General features: G+C 44.7%; 1 pseudogene; it reads left to right on the top strand.

The window, feature by feature from the left end:
* The window catches only part of LOC146348870 (uncharacterized), a 153,540-nt pseudogene that overhangs the window by 85,388 nt on the left and 40,180 nt on the right, over positions 1-27,972 (top strand).

Here is a 27,972-nt window from a genome sequence, read left to right as displayed (position 1 = left end):
GGGGCCGAGCGCCAACGTGTTCGGCCCCCCGAACAAGTTTTGGGGAGAAATCCTCCGCCCCCCCGCCCCCCCGCCCCCCCCCGGGACAGGACTTACCTTCCCTGAATGTCCCTCCCGGCGGCGGGTCCGGCTGGCGGTTCGTCCGGTGTTCGAGCGGGGCGGGAGCGGCAGCCGGTCTTTCGACCGGCTGCCGCCCCCGCCATTGCAATGAAAGAAAAAAAAAAACACGTCCCCTGATAGGCTACGTGACGATTCACGTAGCCTATCACGGCAAGATTTGCAAAGTCAGCCTTGATAGGCTACGTGAATCGTCACGTAGCCTATCACGGGTGACTTAAAAAAAAAAAAAAGCGCGTACGCGAATGGCGGCCCCCATAGGGAGCCACCATTCCCCTTCCTTATTTGGTCGCTGTGGTCTATGTCAATGTTTACGTAGACTACGGCGAAAATAAGGGCAACGCAAATAGCGTTGCCCTTATTTTCGCCGTAGTCTACGTAAACATTTACGTAGACTACAGCAACTAAATAAGGAACGCGAATGGCGGCTCCCTATGGGGGCTGCCATTCGCGTACGCGCTTTTTTTTTTTAAAAAAAGTCACCCGTGATAGGCTACGTGACGATTCACGTAGCCTATCACGGCTGACTTTCCAGATCTAGCCGTGATAGGCTACATGAATCGTCACGTAGCCTATCAGGGGACTTTTTTTTTTTTTTTTTTTACTTTCATGTTCGCGGCCGGGTGAGGCGGGAAGCCTCCTCCCCGGCCTGAATTTCGGCCGGGCGAGGCGGGAAGCCTCCCCCCCCGGCCTGAATTTCGGCCGGGCGAGGCGGGAAGCCTCCCCCCCCGGCCTGAACTTCGCGGGGGGAGCAGCGAAGCGCTCCCCCCCACCGCGAACAAGCTGCAAGAAAAGGTAAGTGACTTTCGTCCACCCCTAGTTTTTTCTGTTTCTGCAATTATACTTGCTTGTTGTGCTTCTGGAAGTGGAGGATGGCAGTATCAAAGGGAAAAAAGAAAGGTCTGGGAACACCACCTACCCCCCCCCCATTGCTCCCCTGGCAAAGGTTTCTAGATATGCTGGAGGTGAAGAGGAGTTGCTTTTGTTGTTGTTCAGTCGTTCAGTCGTGTCCGACTCTTCTTTGCCCAAAACTATGTCTTCTCAGCTATCAGTGCAGTCAAAGAAGCTTGAAACAGTCCAGGACACAATCACTGCCCTCCAAAGGGCTGTGGATTTAATTAATGTCTCTCTTCAAAAGATGGAAATGAAGGTTAATGTGCTTGAAGATTGAGTTACTACTAATGAAACTGCTATGCAAGCGTCTCACAATACTTTGTCTGCTTGAATTTCCCAATTGGATGCTTTTACACGCAGAGCGAACCTTTGTATTCTTTGTATTAAAGACTTGGCTACTGATATATGTTTGGCTGAATTTATGGATAAACTTTTGCATGAGTTACTGGTTTTGCTATCTGATTTTCTACTGGATATTGAGCATGCATATCGTGTTCCTGGCTCAATATGTGGCACTAAAGGGACTTTTGGGACTGTTATTGTTCAATTTTCACGAGTTTCTACAAAATATTATCTTCTGCGTCTGGCAAGAGAACGAGGTGAGCTGCAGTGGGGACCAGCAAATGACAAGATTATGCTCTTTCCTGATTATACTAAAGAAATTGCTGATAGAAGAAGGCAAGTCACCAAAGCAAGAAGTCTGGCAAAGCAAAATAACCTGCAATATCATATTAAATATCCTGCTATATTTTGCATTCTTTTTGAAGGCCAGATGAAAAAGTTTTTAAATCCTGATCTGGCCAAATCATTTCTCATTGGTGTTAACATTAAAACAAGGGAGCCAACTTTCTCAGCCTCCAGAGTTGGAATTTAGCCATTTCTATTGTTCCTCTGAAGTAGGGATGTCAGAGAATTTTGCCACGAATCTTGGGGAGGCCGAATGCCAGTGCAATCAGCCCCCCGAAATCGGTGGCGGAACAGTCTGCCCCCCCGCCCCCCCGGGATGGGACTTACCTTGGGCGGATCTTCCTGGCGGTGGTGGCTCTGGCGGCGGTTCGACGGCGGTTCGGCGGCGGTTCAGCGGCCGCCACCATTTCCAGTAAAAAACAACAACAACAACAAAACGTGATAGGCTACGTAAAGATTTACGTAGCCTATCATGGCTAGATTTTAAAAAAACACTGTGATAGGATACGTAAATGTACGGCTGATTTAAAAAAAAATACACGCGCGTACGCAAATGGCGGCACCCATGGGTGCTGCCATTTGCGTTCCTAATTTTGGCACGTCTTAGTCTACGTAAACATTTACGTAGACTAAGACGGCGAAAATAAGGGGAACGCGAATAGCGTAGCGTCTACGCTATTTGCGTTCCCCTTATTTTCACCGTCTTAGTCTACGTAAATGTTTACGTAGGCTAAGACGTGCCAAAATAAGGAATGCAAATGGCCGCCGCCATTTGCGTACGCACATTTTTTTTCTTTTAAATCAGCCGTGATAGGCTACGTAAACATTTACGTAGCCTATCACAGCTGACTGCAGGGACGCAAACGGCGGCGGCTATGGCCGCCGCCATTTGCATCCCTGCTAGCCAGCGGCCGGATGTCTGGCCGCTGGTGGAGCCGGCCGGCAGCTCCACAGAATCCCTGCGGAGCGGAGCTGGCTGGCCAGAATTTCGGGGGGGAGGGACGGAGCGCCTCCCCCCTCGGCCAGAATTTCGGGGGGAGGGATGGAGCGCCTCCCCCCCCCATGAATGTCACCCTTCGAAAAGGTAAGTGACTTTCGTACATCCCTACTCTGAAGTCTTGTTTGGGGTTTAGCTGAAAGGATGTCTGGGAAGTCTGCCAGATAAAATGTTTGCATATTTCTTTTTTCTTTCTCCTTTGTGTGTTATATTGTATAAATTCCTGTTGGTGTGTGTATGCGTGTGTACACATATAAATATATTTTTAGATATATTACTTAAAATAAATAAATGGTTTGTTTTTATTTTTTAACCCTCTCTTAAATTTCTTTTTCTTCTTTTTTAAAAAAATTATCATTAATATTAGTATTACTATCATTATTATGGGATTATGATTCTTGTTGGTTAAACTTTTAATGTTTACTAATATGTGTCAATGGAATGGTAATATATGGTTAATGGAAGTGGATGTTTGCTCCCGTTTGCTATCAGACTGAGGTTTAACATTGAAAGTCAAGGCTCACCATTTATGGAGCAGCAGATTGAAGATTTAATAATACCTGCAATGTCTGGAAGAGCGTAGTATAGGTATAATTTGCAATAGACTTATATGTGGATATTTGGTTTGCTTTCATTGAAGCTTAGATATAATCTTTTGTTTTTTCTTTTTCTCCTTTTTCTTTTCTCCTTTTTCTTCTTCTTCTTCCCCAGAATATGGTAATGTTGGAAACTGAAGATTTTGACGATGTTGTTGGTATTGTTTATTTCACTTATAAAAATAAAATAAATATAGATTCAAAAACAAAAAACCAAAACCATGGCTGGTCAGCCAAGGAAGTCTTCCTGGAGTAAAGCTGTTTTCAGGAGGCACAAGAAACAACACAGTGTCGGTGCATGCCTGACCTCCAGAGGCAGGGAGTTCCATAGAAAGAGGGCCACCACAGGCTCTTCTCTGGTTGGACTCTAATTGGGCCATAGGTCTATGGGGAACCACCAGGAGCATGCTTTCTGATGACCTCAGTGACTGGGCAGGTTGATAGTGAGAAGGCACTTTCTCAGGTTATAACTGCAGAACCCCAAGTTCAAATCTCCACTCAGCCATGAAGCTCCCTGAGTGACCATGGGGTGGTCACCATCTCTCAGCTTAACCTACCTCACTGGGTTGTTGAGGTGGAGGAAGAACCAAATACGCTGCTCGGAGTTCCCTGGCGGAAGGGCAGGATAAAAATGTAAAGAACAGTAAAGAAAGGAAGATAACACACTGCAGCATAATAGATGTCACAGCAAACGCCCTCAATTTGATAAGTGCCAACATTCACATGTGAACATGAACAATCCCAGACAAACTGGGTGCATGCCTCCAAACTCAGAGATGCTCTGGTCAGTGTTGAGGTGAATGTCAACACTCACTTAAAACTGGTTTACACTGCTGTATAATATTGAGGCATTAAAAAAATTAATCTGAGAGTGTTTGTGAATGTTGTAATTCACCAGATTTTGGACGTCCACTGAAACATACACAATCTGGGTAGTATCCAGTGTTGTTCTGGGCACCAGTGCTAATTCCATTGTGCTAGCACAAACCAACAGTTGTTCAATGTAACTAGCACAGTAGTTTTTTGGGGGAGAAAACCACCCTTTCTTTTGCTGCCGTACCACTGAAGTTCATCACCAAATCCCTGCTTTTCCCCATTGTGCTAGTTATGCTGTGCAAGCAGTGGCTTATGGTAATGTAACATTATTAGCTCTAGCACTGAGACAACATTGGATACTACCCATAACCCCCAAATAATCCATCTCTTTTTGTGTATACTTTCTTTTTTTATATTTGAAGCACTAATTGTTTCCTACCTGATGGCTTACCAACCAAACTTTCATTTGCCATCATCTTTATTAGCAGTTTTGTCTCCCTTGCTGCAGAGATGTAGAAGTATTTAACAATGAGCTCACAGGAGATCACAGTTCGTAGATTTAGTGATACTGCTTAGCCATCCACCCTGGAGTGTATTTTCTCTTTTAGCCACTTAATACAGTTTCGCACATGATTAGAAATCAATGCTGTGTACTAGTGCGAGACAAGCCATACTCCTGACTGTGATTTTCATCTCTGACTGTATCCTGCTGTACAAACAACTCACAGCAAAGGGATTTTTTTTTTTTTTGTCTGAAAGAGACCACTGCAATCTTTTTTCATTGGTTATTTCCTAGCAGAATTATACTAGCGGAGGAAGAAATCACCTTAGGGCAGGACTTTATCATGAACCCTTTAAAGTAGGTCTTCTTCATTATGGCCCTTTATAAAGAATGCATTGGGTTGTATCCCATGTTAGTTGTACTTAGAGTAGATCTATTGAAATGAATGGGACCTAAGATAGACTAACATGGAATACAGCCATTGTGATTTTTGTGTGTGTGGATGAATTCTATTAATCCGATTGCTTCAGCATGATTTCTTTCTTAAAAAGTACAAGACAAACAGTGTGACATTTTAGCAAGTGATTTTAGCAAGTTTAGTCCTCTTGCATTTTTGTCCTCTTGCATTTTAGTCCTCTTGCATTTTTAGTCCTCTTGCATTTTTAGTCAAACAGTGTGACATTTTCGCAAGTGATTGGGTTATTTGTGGGCAACACCCCATCGTTAGCCAATAGAATAGACTATTGCCTGAGAAATCTCAACCACAATAAATCTTGGTCTCCTTCAGGCTGTGCCTGGCATCTACTGCTTTCCTGTGTGTTCCCCCCAAATTAATAAATGAATATGTCTATAACAGGGGCCAGCAATGCAAAGTCCGTGGGCACACGGATGCCCACCAAGACTCCTGACTGCACCTGCCAGACCCCGTCCTCATCCTGCCACACCAGATCCCTTCCGCACCTCCCATGCACAGGCATCACCAAGCCCCTTGCCTGCACATGCCAGACCCTGTCCTCACCTTACTACAGCTTCTCCCTACCTCTCACTGCTGATTCTCAGGAAGCAGGAAGTCTGCAGATCAGGGGACTTATCTCTTCATCTGCTTCCATATTTGGAATGGGTGGTGGGAGGAAGGAATCTGGAGGAGGCAGCAGCAGAAGAAGAAATCCGGAGGCAGAATCTATAAGATTGTCCTGTAGTTGAGCTGGGTTACCATAGGGAGTGCAAGCAACCATTGTTAGAATTGCTGCTAAGTTTACTGTTGATTTAAATAGATAATTACAAAAAATACAGTCACTCAATCCAGCTAAAGTTAGCTATGACTATGATAGAGCAATTGTAAGAGAAGTCGGTCAGAAGCATGTGTAAAGGGGTGGATTGTCCACTACTTCCAAGGCCCTGCTGGCTTGTGGTGGTCAGTGCAGATGGGGGGGCAGACTCCTCTCCCCACCTCTGGTGGTTGTTCTTGCTTCAGAGAGCCAGTGTGGTATAGTGGTGACGGTGCTGGATTGGGAGTCGGGAGATCCGGGTTCTAGTCCCCACTAGACCATGGAAGCCCACTGGGTGACTTTGGGCCTGTCACAGACTCTCAGCCCAACCTACCTCATAGGGTTGTTGTTGTGAGGATAAAATGGAGGAAGGAGGAGGATTGTGTACACTGCCTCAGGTTCCTTACAGAGGAAAAAAGGCAGGATAGAAATGTAATGGGGTGCCACAGGGTTCCATCCTCTCCCCGATGCTATTTAACATCTATGTGAAGCCACTGGGGGCTATCATCAGGAGGTTTGGGGTGCAGTGTCATCAATATGCGGATGACACGCAGCTCTACCTCTCATTCAAATCTTCACCAAGGTTGGCCGTAGAATCCCTGTCCAAATGTCGGGAGACGGTGAGTGGCTGGATGGGGAGGAATAAGCTGAAGCTCAACCCTGACAAGACCGAGGTACTTTTGGTGGGAGACAAGAGGAGGCTGGGGGATGTTGACCTGGTGTTGAATGGGGTACGGCTACCCTTGAAAGACCAGGTCCGCAGCCTGGGGGTCATTTTGGACTCCCAGCTGTCCATGGAGGCTCAGGTGTCAGCTGTGAGCCGGACAGCGCTGTATCAACTCCATCTGATATGGCGGTTGCGCCCCTTCCTTCCCGACCATCTGCTCCCATCGGTAGTACATGCCCTGGTCTCCTCTCGTTTAGACTACTGTAATGCGCTCTATGTGGGGTTACCCTTGAAGATGGTTCGGAAACTGCAGCTGGTACAGAATGCGGCGGCTCGCCTGATTAAAGGCAGCCGCCGGCGAGATCACATCACTCCAGTGCTGAAGGAGTTGCACTGGTTACCAGTTGTTTTCCGGGCCAAATTCAAGGTGTTGGTTTTGGCCTTTAAAACCCTATATGGTTCCGGCCCAGCCTATCTTAAGGAGCGCCTCCAGCAACACCAGACAGGCCGCTTAACAAGATCAGCCTCGGATGGCCTTCTCTCTGTCCCATCAGCCAGGACAGCTAGACTGGTGGGGACGAGGGAGAGGGCCTTCTCTGTGGTGGCCCCCACTCTGTGGAACTCCCTCCCTAGGGAACTCCGTCATGCCCCCTCTTTAATGAGCTTCCGTCGTGCATTAAAAACGTGGTTGTTCAGGCAGGCATTTGGGGTGGGTTAGGGTATTTAAAAAAAAAAAAATTATGGTAAAATTTTATTGTTTTAAATTGTTTTATGGTGGGTTGTACATTGCCCAGAGTGGCTGGGTGACCAGTCAGATGGGCGATTAATAAATTTAATAAATAAATAAATAATAAAAAATTTTAACTACCAAGGCCTTTCAGGGGAACAAAGAGGTCAGTATACAATTCTGCTGCTCCTGGAACAACCTCAAAGTCTGCGGAGGATCAGATCTCCTACCTGTGCCTCCAGGAGGAATCCTTGCTGGCTGGTTCCGGAGCGCCAGCGATACGGCCACCATGCCGTATCGCTGACTGGGCAGATTGACTGTGGTTGCAAATGGCATCTGGGATGCCATTTGTGGCCATAAAGGCCTTAGTTTAAGGTAAATGCAGCTGTAAATGGCTGCATTTACCTTAAACTAAGGCCTTTACGGCTGCAAATGGCATCCTGGACACCATTTGTGTTCGTGCTTTTCATTAATGCGATAGGCTATGCAAAGATTTGCATAGCCTATCACGTAAAAGCAGAGACATCCCTCCATCCAGTCAGCAGAACCACCCACCAACAGCATCTCAGCCTTGTCTGGATTGAGCTTCAGTTTATTAGACCTCATCCAGTCCATTGTCGCAGCCAGGCACTGATTCAGCACATCCACAGCCTCACCTGAAGAAGATGAAAAGGAGAAATAGAGCTGCGTGTCATCAGCATGCTGATGACAACACACTCCAAAATTCTGGATGACCGCACTGAACAGCTTCATGTAGATGTTGAACAGCATGGGGGACAAAACTGACCCCCTGTGGAACACCATACTGGAGAATCCACGGGTCTGAGCAATGTTCCCTGAGCACCACCTTCTGGAGCTGAGCAAAATCACTGCAATGCAGTACCTCCTACTCCCAGCTCAGACCATCGTTCCAGAAGGATGTGGTCAATGGTATCGAAAGCCACCAAGAGGTCAAGGAGAATCAACAAGGTCATACTCCCCCTGTCTCTCTCCCGAGATACATCATCATACAGGGTGACCAAGGCTGTTTCCATGCCAAAACCCAGCCTGAACCCCGAATGAAATGGATCTAGATAATCAGTCTCATCCAAAAGTGTCTGGAGCTGGTTGGCAACCTCACACTCAAGAACCTTGCCCAGGAAAGGAACATTTGCCACTGGCCTAAAATTTTCTAAGTAATTCAAATTACACTCAAAGTAATTAGGTGTTCCTTGACCATATGCCTATCGATCTCAAGCTGCAATCCTGCCCCTTCAGCCTGTACTTGCCTGCCTTTGCCAGGGGGGGGTCATAGACTCTCTTTTGGTAGAAGACTGAGCCAAAGTAGGAATTGAGCACTTCTTCCTTTTCTTCATCTGTTATCATTTTGCCATCTTAGTTAATGAACCACCATTTCTTTCCTCTGTCTTTTACTATGCATGTATCTGAAGAAAGCCTTTTTGTTGCTTTAGCTTCCTTCGCTAACCTCAGCTCGTTCTCAGCTTTAGCCTTCCTGACTCCATCCCTGCAATTCTGTGCAACCTGCCTGTACTCTTCCTTTGTTGCTTGGCCTTCCTTCCACTTCCTATATGTTTTCAGGTCATCTCTAAGCTTTTTGTGAAGCCACCTTGGCTTCTTCTGTTGTCTTCCACCTTTTCTTCTTGTTGGAATTGTTTGTAATTGTGCCTTTAGAATTTCCTTTTTCAAAAACTCCCACCCATCTTGGACTCCCTTTCTCCTTAGAGTCGCTTGCTATGGGACCTTACTTATCATTGTTCTGAGTTTATTAAAATCGGCTTTCCTAAAATCCAGGGTACGCATTTGACTACACTCGGCTTTGCTTCCCTTAGAACCAAGAACTCAAGTATAACATGATTGCTTTCCCCCAGAGTTCCTGTAACTGCTGCTTTATCCACTAAGTCATCTCTGTTGGTTAGGATCAAGTCAAGGATAGCTGATCCTCTAGTTCCTTCCTCTACTTTCTGTAGGAGGAAGTTATCCACCACACAAGTCAGGAATTTCCTGGAGGGGCCATGTTTTGCAGAATTTGTCTCCCAACAAATATCGGGGAATTTGAAGCCCCCCATTACTACTATATCAGGCTTCCTTGAAATATTGGCTATTTGCTTTTAAAAAGTTTCATCCTTGTCTGCTCCTTCATTGGGTGGCTGGTAGTAGACTCCGACCACCATGTGCCTTTTATTCTTTGCTCCATTTATTTTCACCCAGATGCTCTTGATGGGGCTACCAAGCTCATCCTCCTGTATTTCTGTGCAGAGATATGTATTTTTAACATATAGTGCAACCCCACCTCCTTTTCTGTTCTTCCTGTTCTTTTTGAACAAGTTACTTCTTTCAATTGCTGTATTCCATTCATGAGAGTCATCCCACCAAGTCTCAGTTACACCTATCATAATTATCATAAGTCATAATTTCCCTCCTGTATTAAGAGTTCCTGTTTGTTCTGTTGGTTTCCCATACGCTTTGGTTTCATCACCTCTGCTTGACTGACCTTCAGCCTCTTGCTCGCTCTCATGCAGGTTCCCCTGAAATTCTTCCTCTGCAGGCTGTCCTCCAGTCTCATCCTCAAGTACCTGGAAACGGTTCCATAGCTGCACTGCTTCCACTGGTGCAGAGTGGCTTCTAGTTCTTCTGCTCCTGTCACCCTTTTCCAAGGAGTCTCCTCTACTCCATTTTTCCTCACCACAGCACTTCCCTCTTCTGCCTCAGCTTGCTGTTGCTCTTCAAGCTTCTGGTCTTCACTTTGCTGCTGTAGTTCCATCATTCTGTCCAAGAACTCTTCATGTTCTCTTATTCCCTGCAGGGTCGCCACTCCCCACTCCAATCCTCTTACTTTATCTTCCAGCAGTGTGGTCAACTTGCAGTTGTTGCAGTGCAGGCCATGTTGTTCTCAGGCAAGAAAACAAACATGGCACACACCTTGCAGGTCACCACCACTGGAAAGTCTTGTCCTTCCATTGCCTCTTTTCCCTTTTTGTGTTTAGCTTTCTGATTGTTCTAGAGTAGCCTGGTCCTGGTCCTCTACTCACTGGAGGTTAAAAGCAGAGTCTCACTGGTATGGAAGTGTGTGTTACAAGAAAAAAAAAGTTTAAAAAAGTTTTTTAGAGTTGTTTTGTTTTAATTCTGTCTTTTGTATTCAAAGTTAAAATTCTGTTCCTAGTTCTCTTTTTCTGAGCTCTGTTTGCCAACAATTCTGAGCTTTTTCCTGTAAACTCATAATACCTTGGCTTGACATTTAACATGTCTATCATTATTTTATTTATTTCTAATGCCTCTCTTTCCTCAATGTTTCCACTTCTTTTCTGATGCTAGTCTGACCAGTGTACTTGTACTGCTCCATTAATCTGCTGTTTTTTTGATCCAGTATTTCCTTCTTCTCTTTATCTTTTTCTTTATTAAACGTAGCTCTTTTATGCATATCCCTCTTATTGTTGCCTTGCCCGCTTCCCATCTAATTGTTTCTGTTGTTTCCCCTGTTTTATTTTCTTCAAAATATCTTTTGATATTCCTTTTTATCCTAGCTTTAATATCTTCCTTAGTTAATAATATGGGATTCAATCTCCGTATATAATCTCTTCTAATTTCTTGGTCCATCTCTACATACATTTTAATTGGGGCATGGCCTGTTACTTTTATTTGTCCATTTTCCATTTTTTAAGTCTTCGTAAGAAAGTTTGTGTCATTAAAATTGTGTCTAACCTACTGAAACTTTTATATACTTCTGAAAAATATGTGTAACTATAGTCATTAGGGTTTATTTCAATCCAAGCATCATATAGTATTTTTTTCAAAATCTCCATATACTGGGATACTCTTCTGTCCTGCTTTAACATTGTTCATCATTTCGTATCACCCCTTGGTGTTGCCCCCTGCAGATTCCTATTTAAATCTCATGCAATGATTTTTTTTTCTGATTTTGAGAATCTGTTGACTTTCGCTAAGATCTTCTGTAGAAAATTTAATTGATTCGTGTTAAGGCTATATACTGATGCCAATGTTATTAACTCTTTGTTATTATATATCCCCTCTACAAATATATATCTCCCCATTTTATCTATCATCATTCTTTTTAATTGAAAATTTTATCTCCTTATTAATTAATATCCCTACCTCCCTTGCTCTTCTAGATCCTGGAGCTAAGAATTTATGTTCCCATTGTCTGCTGCCCAATATCCCACTGTTTGTCTTTGGTTTGTGGAGTTCTTGCAAAAAATAGTATCTCAGGCTTCATTTGAGATATCAGTTTATACATTGGAGTTTGTTTTACCCAACCCCCTTCTCTTATATTCAGAGATATACGCTGTACCATATTTATTTTAAGTTTTCTTCTACTTTTCTCATTTCTCCTAAAAGCTACCTGTTATTTCCAATCCCTCCCAATTCCCCCCTCTCCCCCCTTCCTGAAAGGTTCTTTGCTCCTGCTTCCAAGAGCCTGTTCCTTTTCCAAGTGCCATGACCCTTTCCAGTTTGGTTGCCCCCATGGCTGCTTCTAAACCAAGTAAAAGACGCTGGGAAATATGATCATGGATCTCCCTCCTCATGTCTAGTCTGCCCCTGAGTCACACATCACATATGGATTGAATGTCTTCAGGGCTCTCTTCCACATTGTATAGAGCAGACTTCCTCAACCTGGTGGCCTCTGGATGTTTTGGACTTCAACTCCCATCAGCCCCAGCTAGCATGGCCAATAGTCAGGACTGCTGGGGGTTGGAGGCCAAAACATCTGGAGGGCACCAGGTTGGGGGAGGATGCTATAGAATGTCAGGTGTTATGGGGCTCATGAGGCCTCATGCCCCAAGTAACCTCCACCTCCTCCTCCCTCTTACTGCTCCCCGTTCACTTGCACTGTCCTTCTGGGCCCAATCCACACCACTGACATGGAAAAAACAGTAAGGAGGGAGAGTAACAGGTGCTTTAGGGGTTGCCTGTGGGTTCCCTGCTGGGGTGTGGGCCTCAGCAGATACCCAGTGATGCTGACCCCTGCCAGCAACCAATCCTCACTATAATATACCACGTTATTATTTATTTATTTCTAGCAGGGCACTTGTGACAAAAATGAAAGAAGGCAGTGCTGCAGTGGAGCACCATTGCCAAACTATTTTTCCCCTGGCAGGGCTGTTGTACCTTAAAACTGGTATGGATTCAAGCTTAGCTTTCCCTAGGGATGGGAGAGAAATCCTCCACGGACCCCAGTGAGGCTGGATTCAAAAGAATCCAGCCCCCGGAGTCCGTGGAGGATCGGAAGACTTACCTCCGCCTCTAGGAGGAATCCTCGCTGGCCAGATCCTCCCTGCCAGCCAGCTCCAGAGTGCCAGCAATACGGCCGCCATTGCCGTATTGCTGGCTGGACAGATTGACTGCAGATGCAAATGGCGTCCACAATGGCTGCATTTACCTTAAATTAAGACCTTTACGGCTGCAAATGGCATAGTGGATACCATTTGCGTCCGTGCTTTTTCATGCAATAGGCTATGCAAATATTTGTGTAGGCTATCTCGTCAAAAAACGGGGATGTAAATGGCGTAGTGGATGCCATTTGCATCCCTGTTTTTTCATGGCATCCACTACGCAAAAAATATTTGTGTAGCCTATCATATGAAAAAGCACGGACACAAATGGTATCCACTACGCCATTTGCAGCCGTAAAGGTCTTCGTTTAAGCTAAATGCAGCCATTTACGGTTGCATTTACCTTAAACGAAGACCTTTATGGCCACAAATGGAGTAGTGGACGCCATTTGCGTCCGCAGTCAATCCACACAGCTAGCGATACGGCAATGGCGGCCGTATCGCTGGTGCTCTGGAGCTGGCCAGTGGCTCTGCAGAATCGCCACGGAGCAGAGCCAGCTGGCTAGGATTCCAGGGGTGGGGAGGGACGGATCACCTCCCCCCCCGTGGACACCCCACCAGAGGTAAGCCTTCCACCCATCCCTAGCTTTCCCCCATTGCTAAATTTCCATGGCAGGAAATGTTTCAGCTGCTACTGTCTGTTAGACAGCTGTAAAAGGCACAGCTGCCTTGCCAGAGGAGGAGGAGGTAGAAGGAAGGAGAAGCATGGCACTGCAGGATTTCTCTCCCTTTATTTTTCCTTCTATTTTCCCACTTCTAGGGCTAGCACGTCCTGAGAACTGGATCTGTTCTATCCAGCAAATGCAGGTTTAATTCATTTTCAGGAAGGATTATTCACTCATTAGTACACTTAGAGCACAATCCTATGCATGTTTAGACAGAGAAAAGACCTACAACTCACAGCATTTCCCAGCCAGCCATAGGATTGCACCTTTGGTATATTCCAGCACATATAGGGTTAACTTAGTTCCCATCTTAGCTCAGCAGGGAGGCTCAACATCACATCAAAAACAAAGCAGACAAAGGTTGCCCTTCAGCATTGCTGGTGGCAAACTTTGGCTTGGCTCGGCAGAAGACACCCAGGATCTGAAGCGCCTGGATTCCAGCTGATATGGGGGCTGCCCTCAAGCTGCTAGTCCAGCTGTGGATGTTTGTCACTTCCCTGAGACAGACATGGATCCTGATCCTAGGCAAGTTTGCTCAGATGTATGCTCCAATGCCGTCGATGGGGCTTACCTAGGATTGCAGCCCAGGGGCATCATTGAAGGAGGGACCACCTGGGCATGGGCCCCGGATCTTTTTTGAGCTGTGCCCCGGATCTTTTGAGCTGTCCTAATTGCCATTCTTTAAAACATTTTTTCATTGACTTGCATTGGAAAACAAAAACGGACATAAGTTTTTTAGTTTGTATGATAAATTCATGGAGTTTGGAGGCTTGGTAGCCCCCATGAAACTGATTGAAACTCCCAAATTTCAGGCAGTTAGGTCTAGTGGCTTTTGTGCTAGTCACAGGTAAAATTTGCTATTTTCAAGAAAATCTTTCAAAGCAAAGAGCTATATTTTTTTGTGTGCTTCCACATACATGCATGGAATTTGGGGACCCACTAGCCCACATAGAGCTGACTGAGTCTGCCAAATTTCAGACAGTTAAGCCTCGTGGCTTTTGTGCTAGCCACAGGTAAATTTTGCTTTTTTCAAGAAAGTGTGTCTAAGCAAAGAGCTATAATTTCTTTGTTCTTCCACATAAGTGTATGGAATTTGGAAAGCTGGCAGCCACCATGGAGCTGATGGAACCCGCCAAATTTCAGGCAGTTATGTCCAGTGATGTTTGTGCTAGCCACAGGTAAATTTAGCTTTTCCAAGAAAATCTGTCCAAGTAAAGAGCTATAATTTTTTGTGTGCTTCCACATAAATTCATGGAATTTGGGGACCTAGCAGGCCCTATGAAACTGACTGAATCTACCAAATTTCAGACAGTTAGGTCCAGTGACTTTTGCACTAGCCATGCATACATTTTCCTTTTCCTTTTCTTGAAGTCTAAAACAAAAAGTAAAAACTGTCAGGGGATTAGAGATCCTAATCAGAAGGTGTTTAAGGTGACCATTAGGAGGTCGCTATCCCTAATCTCTGGTGTAGGTTTTTTCTGAGGTGCAAAAAACTTCTCTCCCCCGCCTTTCTTTTCTCCTCTTACATGCCCACTGTTGGGAGCTTGCCTGCAATGAAATTTTGAAGAAGGAGAAGGAAGGGAAGAAAGAGCTTCATGAGAAATACTGGTATTTCTCACAGCATCTGATTTTTAAGGATGGACGAAAGTCTCTTACCTGGTCCCGCAGCTGTTTTCGGTGGGGGGGGGGAAGGCGCTCTGTTTCTCCCTCCGAAATTCTTGGTGGGGGGGAGGCGCCCCGCCCCTCCGGGCCGAAATTCTGGCCAGGGGGGAGCGCCCCATCTCCCTGGCCACGAAATAAAAAAGTAAATTGTAAAAAAAAAAAAGTGATAGGCTACATAACGATTTACGTAGCCTATCATGGCTGACTTTGAAAAAAAAAAAAGCGTGTATGCAAATGGCGGCACCCATGGGCGCCGCCATTTGCCTTCCTTATTTGGGCACGGGTAGTCTACGTAAAGATTTACATAGACTACGGCGAAAATAAGGGCAATGCTATTAAAATCTAGCCATGATAGGCTACGTAAATCGTTACGTAGCCTATCATGTTTTTTTTTTTTTACTTTACTGGGAAATGGCGGTGGCGGCAGCCGGTCGGAAGACCGGCCGCCGCCCCCGCCGAAACACCGCCGAAACGCCGCTGGGACCCGCTGCCGAGAGGGACATTCACACGAGGTAAGTCCCATCCCGGGGGGGGGGTGTAGAAGAATTTCCCCACCAATTTCAGGGGGCCGCATGCATTGGCATTCGGCCTCCCAGAGATTTGTGGAGAAATTCTCCGACATCCCTACTGATTTTACTGCCCCAAACTGGAAGCTTTGGATTCTACAGAAGTTTAGTAGCTTCAGTACAGCAAAGGATCCAATCAGCCTCCACAAACTTCTTTCTTGCCCTCCACTTTAATTTCTCCTAAATAGCTGTAGGACTCAAATAATCCCAAAGGGAGGGTTAGGACTATGTGGCGTCATGATTGAGAAACTGCTGGGGCTTTTAAATAAGTTTAAACAGTTTTAAAAAGCTAGAAAAAGCCCTCAGCCACCTCACTTCATAAAGTTCATTTAAGTACGTGCAATCCTTACAAAACCTCTACAGCCTCCTAAATTCCTCTGAAGTACTATCTCTCTGAAAGGAGCCACTTGGCTTAGGGAATTCTCTCTACCCCCCACCCCCACAAACATTTCCAATTACCATTCTTCTCCTCCCCTCCCCTCCCCTCCCCTCCCCTCCCCTCCCCTCCCCTCCCCTCCCCTCCCCTCCCTCCCTTCCTTCCTTCCTTCCTTCCTTCCTTCCTTCCTTCCTTCCTTTCTCTTCTTTTTTCCACCCAGAGCATATCTTGGGGAATTCTTAAAGAGAATTCTCTTCAGCAGGCAAGAGAAGTTCTGAACTTTGACTTTACAAACAGATTTTGTTTTTCTCCTCCTCGCTCAAGTCTTTGAGAAGAGTGGGTTCACATGGTGGTGTAGAAACAAATCTGAGGCTGTTTTGTTTGTCAGTTGCCTTTATTCAGCAATAGGAAGGGCTGTAGCTCAGTGGTAGAGGCAGGTGGGGCAGTGTTGTGTCCTGCTCCAGGGAGGAGGTGGGGTTAGTGCTCTGCCAAGATCTGTTCTCCAATTTCCTGAAAGTTTTCTCCCCCCCATGAAAGAGGCTTCCATTGATCTGCCTCATTCAGGATGTTTTATAGTTTATTTTTGTGGTGCTTACCTAATCACAGCTAGCCTCCCAGGCTACCTGAACATCCTGATCTGAAAAAGCCCTATGGGAGGAATTACCTTATGGTGCCTTAAACTGGGATTTAATTGAAGTGTGGGAAGCTGAGGAGGCTACAGGCAGCCAGAGAGATGTTTGTACAATGAAAAACAGGACACTTGTGCTCACTCCTTGGCCACCTCCTAAGTAAAGTAAGCCCAAGAAAACCAACCCCAACCCATGAGAACTTCTCCAAAATTTCATCAGTATTGAATTTCTTTTCAAAAGCAATTTCTCTTCTATCAAACTGAATGAGAATGGTCAGAAAAAATGTGAGAGAAAATTTTGGCACAGCATTAGTTGAAATGCCTCCCCTAAGGCTTAGTTAGTGACAGTAAGAGCTTTATGCTAAAATAATAGGTTGGTATATTTGCTGTTTTGTCCCCTCCCCTTTTGCCTTTGCCCCCTCCCACCACTGGAATGTTGCCCCCAAGAGCTCCAAAATTGAATTTGGCCCTCAAGCTAAAAGAGGTTCCTCACCTCTGCTTTAAAGGGTTAACGTGGGTTGCTAGAGTTGTCATTCTTCAGATTTCAGTCCTTCCTAGGAATGGGCCACCCACCACCTCTCCTGAGGGGGAGAGATGAAATGGGGGAGAAAGGGGGCCAAGTGGAGGTACAGTTGGTGCACTTCTCAGCAACTAGCAGGCACCATCTTTTCTTCCCACAATTCCCCTGGGAATGAACCTACAAGATGATGTAGCATTGTTCCCAGAGGAAGTGTGTGTGAGTGTGTAAAGATGGTGGCTACTACTAGTCATGAAGAGGAATGCTTTTGCCACCAGGAGAAACACTATTGCGGGAAAGGGGCTCTGTTTCTCCCATTTGCATCTAGAAATGCTTGAGGAAGATCTTTCTGAATTCTAATATGAGTTGTTCTGATCTACACCTCCAGGTCTAGTGCACAGATCAGAATGTAGTTGTCATTGTTCAGATTTCACAATTCTCCGAATTTTGTGATGCAATTAGCTCCAAATTTTTTTTAAATCCATTTTTTTCAGATAAGATATATTTAGATGTGTGCACTTTGACAAAAAAATAGGAATTAGAAGTCTTCTATTTCTACTTTAAAAATGCACATTTTTGTGGCAAAAAGTTCAAAAATACATATTTAAAAACATATTTAACTTTGAATTTTCAGGCAGATTTTAAAATAATATATTTTTAATTTTTAATCATCATAACAATAATGTCATAATAATTACAGATTAATGTGGAAACAGGGATGGGACAGATTTATGAATGACCACATGCAAAAGTGACACAGACCAGAAATAGCCTGATCTGTCCATCCCTGTTTGCACCCACATTTACTCACAAGAGCTGAGGTCTGCCCCACCCACATACCTAACACACATTTTAACCTTACAACAACTCACTATGTTAGGGTGAGTTCACAGACAGTGACTGGCCCAACATCACACAATTGATTAGGGTTTCATAGGGATTTCAATTTCCAGCCCACAACCTGGCCACCTGGCTTTTGGTGTGGTGTACAATCGAGAGACTAGAGTCTTTGTTTCAGTGACTCTGTTCATTTTTATCCTGCCTATTTCCCACTTAACTGGTGCAGAGCATGGCTTACAGTTGTAAGCTGCTTGATTTGAATCATCATATACAAAATTAACACATAATGTATGCATAAAGATGCAGAGAGTTTGGGCGCTCCACACATACACAGTCATAACAAGCTTTCACACCCCCTGTGCTGAGCTGTTTCTACAGCTGGAGAACATGCACCCCAGAATGAAGGGAATCCATAGATTCCCTCATTTGTAGGGAACGATGGAAGCATAAGGAGCAGAAGCATGACTCAACTTGTGCTTCCACTCCTTGGAGCATGTGAATCTGCATCCTCCAATAAGAGCTGGTATAAAGTCACGCAGTGACTAGGTCCTAGTCACTAGGGGAAAATCTATGCAACAAACTCATATTTGTTTTATACCACTTCAAGTGGCAGGTCCAAAGTAGGTTTGGCCAGACTCAGTTGCAGTTTGCTGAGATCCCTAAGCGTTCCTCACAGAGAAGTAAACTGGATGTGACGTTACACAAGTAGGGATGTACGGATTGTATAAAATCTCTTCTGTCTATGTTTCGCAGATTGTCAAGTGTCTTTTGTTCCGTTGTCTGCCCATCAACAGAATTGGATTTGTTTTTGTTTCTGAATTTGCACAAATTCACACATGTGAAAATGTGCAAATTCCCCCCAAATGTACAAATTCCCCCCAAATGTACAAATTCCCCCCAAATGTGCATTTTCATGCTTTGGGCTATGGGGGAAATGCACATTTTTGTCCAGTTTTATTTTCTGTGCTTGCATAATTTTCTATGACAAAATTTGTGCAAAATTCAGGAAAGTTAGAAAAATGGTCTGCAAGTCCATGGAATCCATCCAGCAGGGGAAAAGCTGGTCCAATGCAGAATCTGTGAGTCAGATTCATAAAAATCCAAACTCATTTGGTTCTGTTGTGGATTTCTCTGACATCCCTATACACAAGTCATCATTAGTCTGTCCCCTTTATCCCTTTTTTAAACAGCAGCTGCAGGGAGCTGATCCAACTTGGGACCACAGCAAAGTCTGGAAGGGGCTTAAAGGACTACAGCTTTATCCTCCACCCCCCGTGCTGTTTCCCTGCTGAATATCACCCTGTCTCTCCCCCCCACTGCTGTTTGCCTGTAATGGTTTTGAATTATTATTATTATTATTATTATTATAAGCCTAAAATGGTGTGATTTTCTGCAATGACACACACCTTTGGGGTAAAATAGCAGTTGGCAGAGATATCAGCAGGAAAACTGCATGGGAGAAAGGGTTAATGCCCTGCCCTTGCACTGTGCTCATGACTTGCAACAAGACCCCTCCCCACAAGCCTGCTGTTTTAAAGGGGAAAACAACAACAACAACAACAACAACAACAACAACAAATGCCATATATATTAGTGTATTTCCTAGTAACTTTCGTACTTTCATATGGCTCAATGTGCATACAGTTCTGGAAGGGGGAAAAAAACAGCCTGCAAATCCATAGCATCTGTGCAATGTGGCAAATGCTGGTCCACTGCGGAATCCATTAGCCAGAGTCATAGAAATCTGAAGACATTTGATGCCATTTCAGATTTCTATGTCATCCCTAAGTGCAGGTATGTCCTAAGTCTCTGCTTGCTGCTGTCTTCCTCAGCACAATCGAGGCAGCAGTGGCAGCACTGGGCGGGGGGGGGGGGAATTTGGTGGTGGAGTGGCGTCAGCAGCTTGGGCGACTGTGGCAGGCCACATAGAAGTCTGAAGCTGTTCACAGCTTGTGGCCTGCAGGTTGTCCAGATGTGCTGTAAGAGTTTGGGTTGGGAAGTCCCTGTTTGAAGTCTCACCTCAGAGAGGAACTCAGTTTTTAACCTTAGACAAGTCACTTGTCTCTCTGCCTCACTCACTGCCTCATCTGCAAAATGGGGATAACCATACTGGCTTGAATATGTACATGAGATGCTAAGAAGTATGATTATTATTTATTATTATGAATAATTTCAGTAGGAGGGAGTGAAGGAAACCTCATGTTTCCCCTTGCAACTGCTCCCACTTTCTGTACCAAATCCATCTCGCACTTTGTGAACCAGAGTATTAGACCAATGCAACAGTTTGCATCCAAGCTAATATCCTTCTGTAGAAGAAGAGATTCTTGCCTTAGGTAGAGCAAGGCATTGGAAAATTTCAAAGGAAATAACACTTCAAAATGATAAATTGAAGCATATTTATCAAAAAAAAGGAGAGAATTGGGAATAAGGAAGCAGCAGACAGAATCAATCTCTATTTGGTCACTAACTTAAATAAATATGTTATGGTGACTAAGTGATGAAGAGAATGTTTGTCTTGATTATAATCATCAATAAAAAGATACTTTTTCTCAGCCAGTCTCTTTTTTAAACACATAGCCGTGCATGTTAATTCGAAGAGAGGCCTTTAGCTCTGCACTAGGGAAAAAAGAGATGGCCGTGAAAAATGCCTCCCCAAGAAAATTGCTGTTATTCTTTTTTCTCATAAAATTTTGTTTTATTTTGAAATAAAGTTAACAAAATCAAGGCAAAAAGAAGAAGATACATAATAATGAATCAAGATCACTAAAGAAACAAAGGTATTCCCTAATTATAATTATTAGTCTCTAACCGATATGGAACATCTACGGTAAAACAGCCTAAGTAGGAGCTTAATACCTAATGAAAGAGTAAATATACAATTTATACAACATATAAAAGGAGTGTGTACGGGTGTATGTTTGTATGCTATTTTGTGTGTATGTGTGCATTAGTCAGAAAAAATAAAGGCAACCGTACTTTGTTGGAATTTGATCAAAGGTTTGACGAGCTCCAGCACAGGAAATAAATGGAAACCATCATTGCTGTTGGCTAATACCTTGGAAGACAGAAACAGAATTCAAAGTCATCTTGATAGGCTGGAGTGCTGGGCAGAAAACAACAGAATGACATTTAATAGGGATAAATGCCACGTTCTGCACCTAGGAAAAAGAAACCAAATGCACAGTTACAAGATGGGTGATACTTGCCTCAACAATACTACAAGCGAGAAGGATCTTGGAATTGTTGTCGATCACAAGCTGAATATGAGCCAACAATGTGATGTGGCTGCAAAAAAGGCCAGTGCTCTTTTGGGCTGCATTAATAGAAGCATAGCTTCCAAATCCCGGGAAGTACTAGTTCCCCTCTACTCAGTCCTGGTTAGGTCTCATCTGGAGTACTGTGTCCAGTTCTGGGCACCACACTTTAAGAAGGATGCAGACAAACTGGAGAGGGTTCAGAGGAGGGCAACAAAGATGATCAGGAGACTGGAAACAAAGCCCTATGGGGAAAGAACTGGGCATGTTTAGCCTTGAGAAGAGAAGACTGAGGGGAGATATGACAGCGCTCTTCAAGTACTTGAAAGGTTGTCACAGAGAGGAAGGCCAGGATCTCTTCTTGATCATCCCAGAGTGCAGGACATGGAATAATGGGCTCAAGTGACAGGAAGTCAGATTCCGGCTGAACATCACAAGAAACTTCCTGAGTGTTAGAGCAATACGACAATGGAACCAATTACCTAAGGAGGTAGTGGGCTCTCCTGCACTGGAGGCGTTCAAGACGAGGTTGGACAGCCATCTGTCAGGGATGCTTTGACTTGGATTCCTGCATTGAGCACGGGGTTGGACTCGATGGTCTTATACACCCCTTCCAACCCGACTATTCTATGATTCTATGTTATTCCAGATTGATTTGAGCACAAATACGATTTTTAACATAGAGAAACTGTTCCCATTGTCCCAAGTTAAATCCTGCATGTATGGTGAAGGCAGGTGCTACTGGATCAGCTTTCACGGGCCCCAGGACTGCAAACTGGAAGCCACATCGATGGACAATACTAATAAGGAACATTAAAAAGAAGAGGCCTGATCCTATACTGCAGAGGTGGCAACATGCGGCCACATTTGTTTTTTGGCAGCCCCTACTGGGTGCCCTGGTTCCACTGTGCTACTGGATTTCCACAATTCTGTTGGGAAATATTGTGTATGGGAAGTATTTGGGGTGGGTGTGGGTGGGGGGAAGCACGCATTTGCAGAGAACTAGGGCATGCAATCCTCATGTGCAATTGCTTTGAATCCAGCAGCACAGTGGAAGCAGGGGAACCAACAGGGGCTGCAAAAAACGCCGCAGGGCCTGCGTGCAAAAACAGCTGTTTGGTGGGCTGCAGCGGGGGGGGGGGATGTGATTCTTCCGGGAAACAAGGTGCATACACCTCACAGAATTGCTGGGAATACATTGGCATGGCCGCTTCTGGTGGCGGTAAGGGAGGGGTGTGGCCCCTGGTGGGTTCTGGGGGGGCAATGTGACCCCCCCAGCCCACTGAAGTTGCCCACCACTGGCATATTGTCATGTTATGTATGGCTGAGACAGTGGGCGGCAGTAGTGCTGTGTAAAAAATTTCTTCCACATTTTTTTTTTACCATTCTCGTTCAGTTTGATAGAAAAGCAATTGGTTTCGAAAAGAAATTCAAAGGAGAAGAAAATTTTGGAGAAATTCTCATGGGTTGGGTTCAGAGTTCTTGTGTTTGCCTTACTTAGGAGGTGGCCAAGGAGTGTGTGCAAGTATCCTGTCTTCCATTGTCTAATCAGCTCCCTGGTCGACAGTAGCCTCCTCAGCTTCCCGCACTTCACTTAAAGCCAAGGAGAAGACATCATGAGGTAATTCCTCCCATAGGTTTTTTTTTTTTTCCCCCCAGATCAGGAATTGCAGGCAGTCTGGGAGGCTGCAGAGCAATGGAGGTATCTGATATATATAAATATTCCTTGACTACCTCACAGTGGTTAGGTAGCCTACACTGTGCTCTTTCTGGAACCAAGTGAAGACCTTTTTATTTTCCCAGGCATGTTGTTTTAAATCCATTATTGCATTTTAAATCCCTGCATTGCTGCTAGATTTTGTTTTTGTTTTATTTTTATACTGTAGTTTTAATTTTTAAACATTTTATATTGTATTTTATGCTGTATTTTGTGGTTTTAATTGTTGTGAGAACTTCAGCTATTGAGTGGTATAGAAATGTAATAAATAAATAAACCTAAAAAGCACCACAAAAACAAATTATTTTGGTTTGTTTGTGCTGTGTATGGTCCAGCAAGGAAATGTTATATAGAAGCCTAGCGTGAAGATCTTCCTTGCTGGATCATGGTAAAGACAGGCAGTTAACGTCAGGTTTAGCCTACTGGATCAAACCAAAGATTTATCTAGCCCAGCAACTTGAGCGTAACCATGCTTTGCCAGATGTTTTGGGGATGCTGACAAGCAGGGATCTATTCTATATAGTGAGTCTTGGTTGTTAGTCTCTGTCCAAAGAGTAAGTTGACATATTCCATCAAAGTTCACATACCTCCCTTGCCCTGTGCTTGTACTGGGCATACAAAACAGCTGCTGTTCCCTGATGTTTTAAGTTGTAAACTTTACTGTACTGCTCTGTCGGGGACTTTGATATGTAAAGCAACATTCCTTCTTCCATCATTTATTTTGCAGATAACATATCTTGTGAGTAAGGTCATACAGAATAATGCTTGCCAAGGACCTGCAGTGCCGTGGTGTGGTCAGCTACCTGAAACTTATGATGTGATGCATGAAGGGCTTTTGGAACTATAGCAAGAGATGCTATCATCCACCATTAAATGGGTGAAGTACGAAATCTAGAGATAATTGAAGTAAGTGGAGGCTGGTGGCTCCGATGTCAGTAGGGCGGTTAATCTACTCCGGGTTTCAGTCGGTACCTGTCAGAACTCTCAAGGAGCTCTCCAAGGTGTGAAGCACATCAGAGCCACCAGCCTCCACTGATTGGAGTAGCATAATGAGAGCAGGCCATTATGCATGTTTACTTGGAAGTAAGTCCTACTGAACTCCCAAATAAGAGTACATAGGACTGCAGCCTCAGTTAAGTGATTTATGATAGAGGGTGGGATTTGTGGCCCTCCAGATATTTTGGCTTACAACTCCCATGATCCCTAGCTATGCTAGCTGGGACTGTTGGGAGTTATTGGCAAAAACATCTGGAGGGCCACAAGTTGCCCAGAGAGCAACTTGTGAACCATTCAGAGAGTTTTGGCTATGGGGCGGTATAGAAATTGAATGAATAAATGAATGATATATGAAAATATTTTAGATGTTCATTTCAATTAAGGCAATTCCCAAAGTGGCTTATTACTACAACAACAACAACAACAACTAAATATAGAAGAGCATTTATATATTAATCATATTTTATGTTGATTTATTATTTTTATTTTATTATAAACAACAGCAATAAAATTGCAAAAGGGTAGCATGAAACAGAATAAAACTCAAGTCACATTGGGAAACAGCAATAAAACCCTCAATGTCAATCAAGAAAAGCTCAAGCATTCCCCTCCCCCTGCCCATCTGGTGTGTGGTGCCTGAAAGTTGGAGCTGGCACCAGGCAAGTATTTTCAGGGAGAACATTTTAGAGCTGCAGCACAATTGGAGAACCAGCGATGTCCTTGATTGCCACGTAGCCCAGAAGACTGTAACACCTGGAGAAAGGCCTCTGAAGAAGATCTTAACTGTCAGGCATGCAATTTTACAATTTGGGAAGATTGTTTGCAGAGCTAAGGTGTGGGCCGAGAGCCAATCTGCACATGATGTTAAATGTGTCTTTGCATCTAATATGCAGGTTTTTCCATTTTAAAATGAAAATCGCAACAGCTGGGAAGGGAGTTGATAATTAATGAGCTCAGAGGAGGCACGGAAGGGACACAAATGGGAGAGTTTCCCTTGTTGCAGGGGAGGAAAGGGTTAAATTCTCTCTCTCTCTCTCTCTCTCTCTCTCTCTCTCTCTCTCTCTCTCCCCCCCTCCCTCCCTCCCCCCCTCCCTCCCCCGCCCAATTCCTGCTCTGATTCCATCCATTATCAGCCTCCTCCTCCACCACACTCTGATGCAATTTGCATTTCAAAAACCAGCAGGATTAGTTTGGTCTCCGATCTTTTTCTGCAGATCTGATTCAAATGTAGCGGTTTAATGCATCGGAGCATAGACTCCAAATACGGCTTAAAGAGAGAGTTATTCGAGCAAAGTTCTTCTAATGGGAGCAATAGGAGACTCATTTGTTTCTTTTGTGTGCTGCAGTACAGATGATGGTTCATTGAGTTAGACATTTCTTCAAACACATTTGGGGCACTGGGGAAGAAAACGCTTGTAGTCCTCTGGGCAATTCTGCAAATCTGTTTATACAATAGCTCTCCTAAGGGCACCCAGTACTACACAGGACTAGCCCCCTTCCATTTCACTCATCTGGTCCCCAAAGCCTGGAGTGTGCTCTTTTCTGTGCTGCCTGGCCCAGCTGTTTCTGCGGTTTGTCAAGTGCTGCCAGAACAGAAGTGTGGAGTGAAACTAAAAATGAGCCAACCCCTCTTGTAGCCCTTCCCAAACTGGTGCCCTCCAGCTGTTTTAGACTAAAATGGCCATCAGCCCCAGCTACCATGGGCAATGGTCTGGAATGCTGGGAATTGTACTCCAAAACATCTGGAGGGTACCAGGTTAGGAAAGGCTGCCCTAGCAGAAAGACAGGCATATGGTTCAACTTCCCAGAACAGCAAGTCTTAAATATCTTCTCTATCCCCCCGCCTGCTTTTCCACAGGCTATGGCTGGGCATTTTTCAAACACAACCAGGAGAAAATCCTTCATTGGGGAGAATATTTTAGTGCAGTCAATTGAACAAGAGGAATTGCTGCTGTAGACATCTTTCACTGCGCCATAATTTCTTAAACTTCATTGTAAACTCTTCTTGCTCTAAAATCTAACCCTTTTCTAGAGTTTTAACTAGTTTCTTCTTTTCTAGAGTTTTAACTAGATTTTCCAGGGATGGGCGGATTCCCTACCTGTCATTCCGCAGGGGAATCTGCCCGTGGGGGGAGGCAATCCGTCTCTCCCCCCAAAATCCGTCCAGGCCTGCTCCACTCTGTGTTGATCCTGCGGAGCCAGCCCCCAGCTCCACATCGCTGGCAAATGTTGATATGGCCAGCAGCCATTGCTGTGCCATATCGCTAAGTAAGTCTCCAAATGCAAATGGCATAGTGGGTGCCTTTTGCGGCCGTAAAGCTGGTAGATTAGCCTAAATGCAGCCATAAATGGCTGCATTTAGGCTAATCTACCAGCTTTACTACCACAAATGGCGCCCACTCCGCCATTTGCATTCGGAGACTTACTTAGCGATATGGCACAGCAATGGCTGCTGGCCATATCAACATTTGCCAGCGATGTGGAGCTGGGGGCTGGCTCCGCAGGATCAACACAGAGTGGAGCAGGCCTGGACGGATTTTGGGGGGAGGTGGAGGTGAGTGCTCTGTTCCACCATGGGCCCCAGTGGGGCCAGATTCTTGGAATCTGACCTCATTGGGGTCCGTGGCAGAATTCTCCCCCATCCCTAAGATTTTCTAGCTTGAATTTCCATGCCTTGGTTGGAATTGGCACTTGCCTGATCCCAATTTTGTGTAACAGTAAACAATGAGAACTGACAAGGATGCCATTTTGGATTCCACTACTGAGATGAGGGATGATATTTCAGGGGCAAGGTTGGTAGGAGGTGTGGGGGGGGATTTTTAGTAAGGTATGAAGGCCCATGCTTGGAAATATTCAAAACCAAGAGAGGAATCCTAACCCCAGGTGAAGTCTGGCTGAAGGGAGTTAGCGTGGGTTGCACTGTATGTCTGTCCTGTAGGCCCCAGTATGTCTATGGTGTTCTTGTCACCAGTCGGAGCCAATTCAGGGCATTCTTGCAGTGTGACAGGAGTATGTTAGTGTGACCCTGGATCTGCTAGGCCACTTCACTCTTCTGACACACCCCTGAATCAGGTTTCTTAACTATGCTGCTCTGAAGCTGGCCATAGTTAATTTCTCTCCCACTGGTTTTGTGGAAAGAATCCTTTAACCTCACCCCTAATGTATTGTGTGTAGCCCGGAATGGCTTGTGTTTAGTATGAACCAGAGTTACTCCATGTTGTTGGCATTGTAGTCTGTAAGAAGCAAATTACAGCCTGTAAGCAGTTTCCCTGAGAATTGACAGGGAGGATGAATTCCTCCCCAGACTGCAGGCTTATAACATTGTATTTTGTGCAGTAACTGAGTGTCACTAGCGGGCAAGTGTCCACCCCAGTCCAGGGAAAGAACATTCAGTCCCTTTTCAGATAACAGACTGTGTGAATGCTTCCAAGTAATGCGGCTACTAGAGCATGGCTAGAGTTCTTCCCTATATGTGACGTATTTCTCTGTATAAAAGCCCGCCCCACTGAACACTCGGGGCTCTCTGCCTCTTTGCTGACAGAGTGCCTTGCTGGCCATGCAATAAAGTGCTTTCAGATCCAGAGTCTTACCCGTGTCTAGTGTGATCCATTGTCCGGCTAGACAACGAACAAGGAGCGTGTTCTGCTCATACAACAATTTGGTGACTGCAGCAGGACCATCTGGCTCGTATCCCTCTTCTCGTCCACCCGAAATCAATGCCCAGGCGCCTCTTGGTGAGTTCACCTGAGGGATCTTGGTGGAGAGTTGGGAGGACTTCGATAAGGGACGAGTCCAATAGAACAAATTAAAAGGTAAGCGGATCCAGGTTTGGTAAGGTAAGAGATCTCATAGACTTCACGGAATATATTTGGGTTTGAATCCCAGAAAGAAAGTGTTTTTGAGGTGTGGGTTCCAGTCTCACATCAAGACAAAACAGGTCTCATAGTGTTTTTGAGGTGTGGGTTCCAGTCCTACATCAAGATAAAACAATGGCTAACAAGTGTTCTGCCCATTTGGGCAGTCCACCGGATGTAATGATGAAGGGGCAATCTACATTACAACTTTAAACTGGTTTCAAACCTGTTTTTAGTGTTTACGGCTACCAAATACAGGAATCCTGGGAATTGTAGCT

Source organism: Heloderma suspectum, chromosome 4 (genome assembly GCF_057233095.1).
Source record: "Heloderma suspectum isolate Gila_16-S chromosome 4, 16-S_ref, whole genome shotgun sequence".
Taxonomy (NCBI): Eukaryota; Metazoa; Chordata; class Lepidosauria; order Squamata; family Helodermatidae; genus Heloderma; species Heloderma suspectum.
This window is presented reverse-complemented; position numbering and strand designations above follow the sequence as displayed.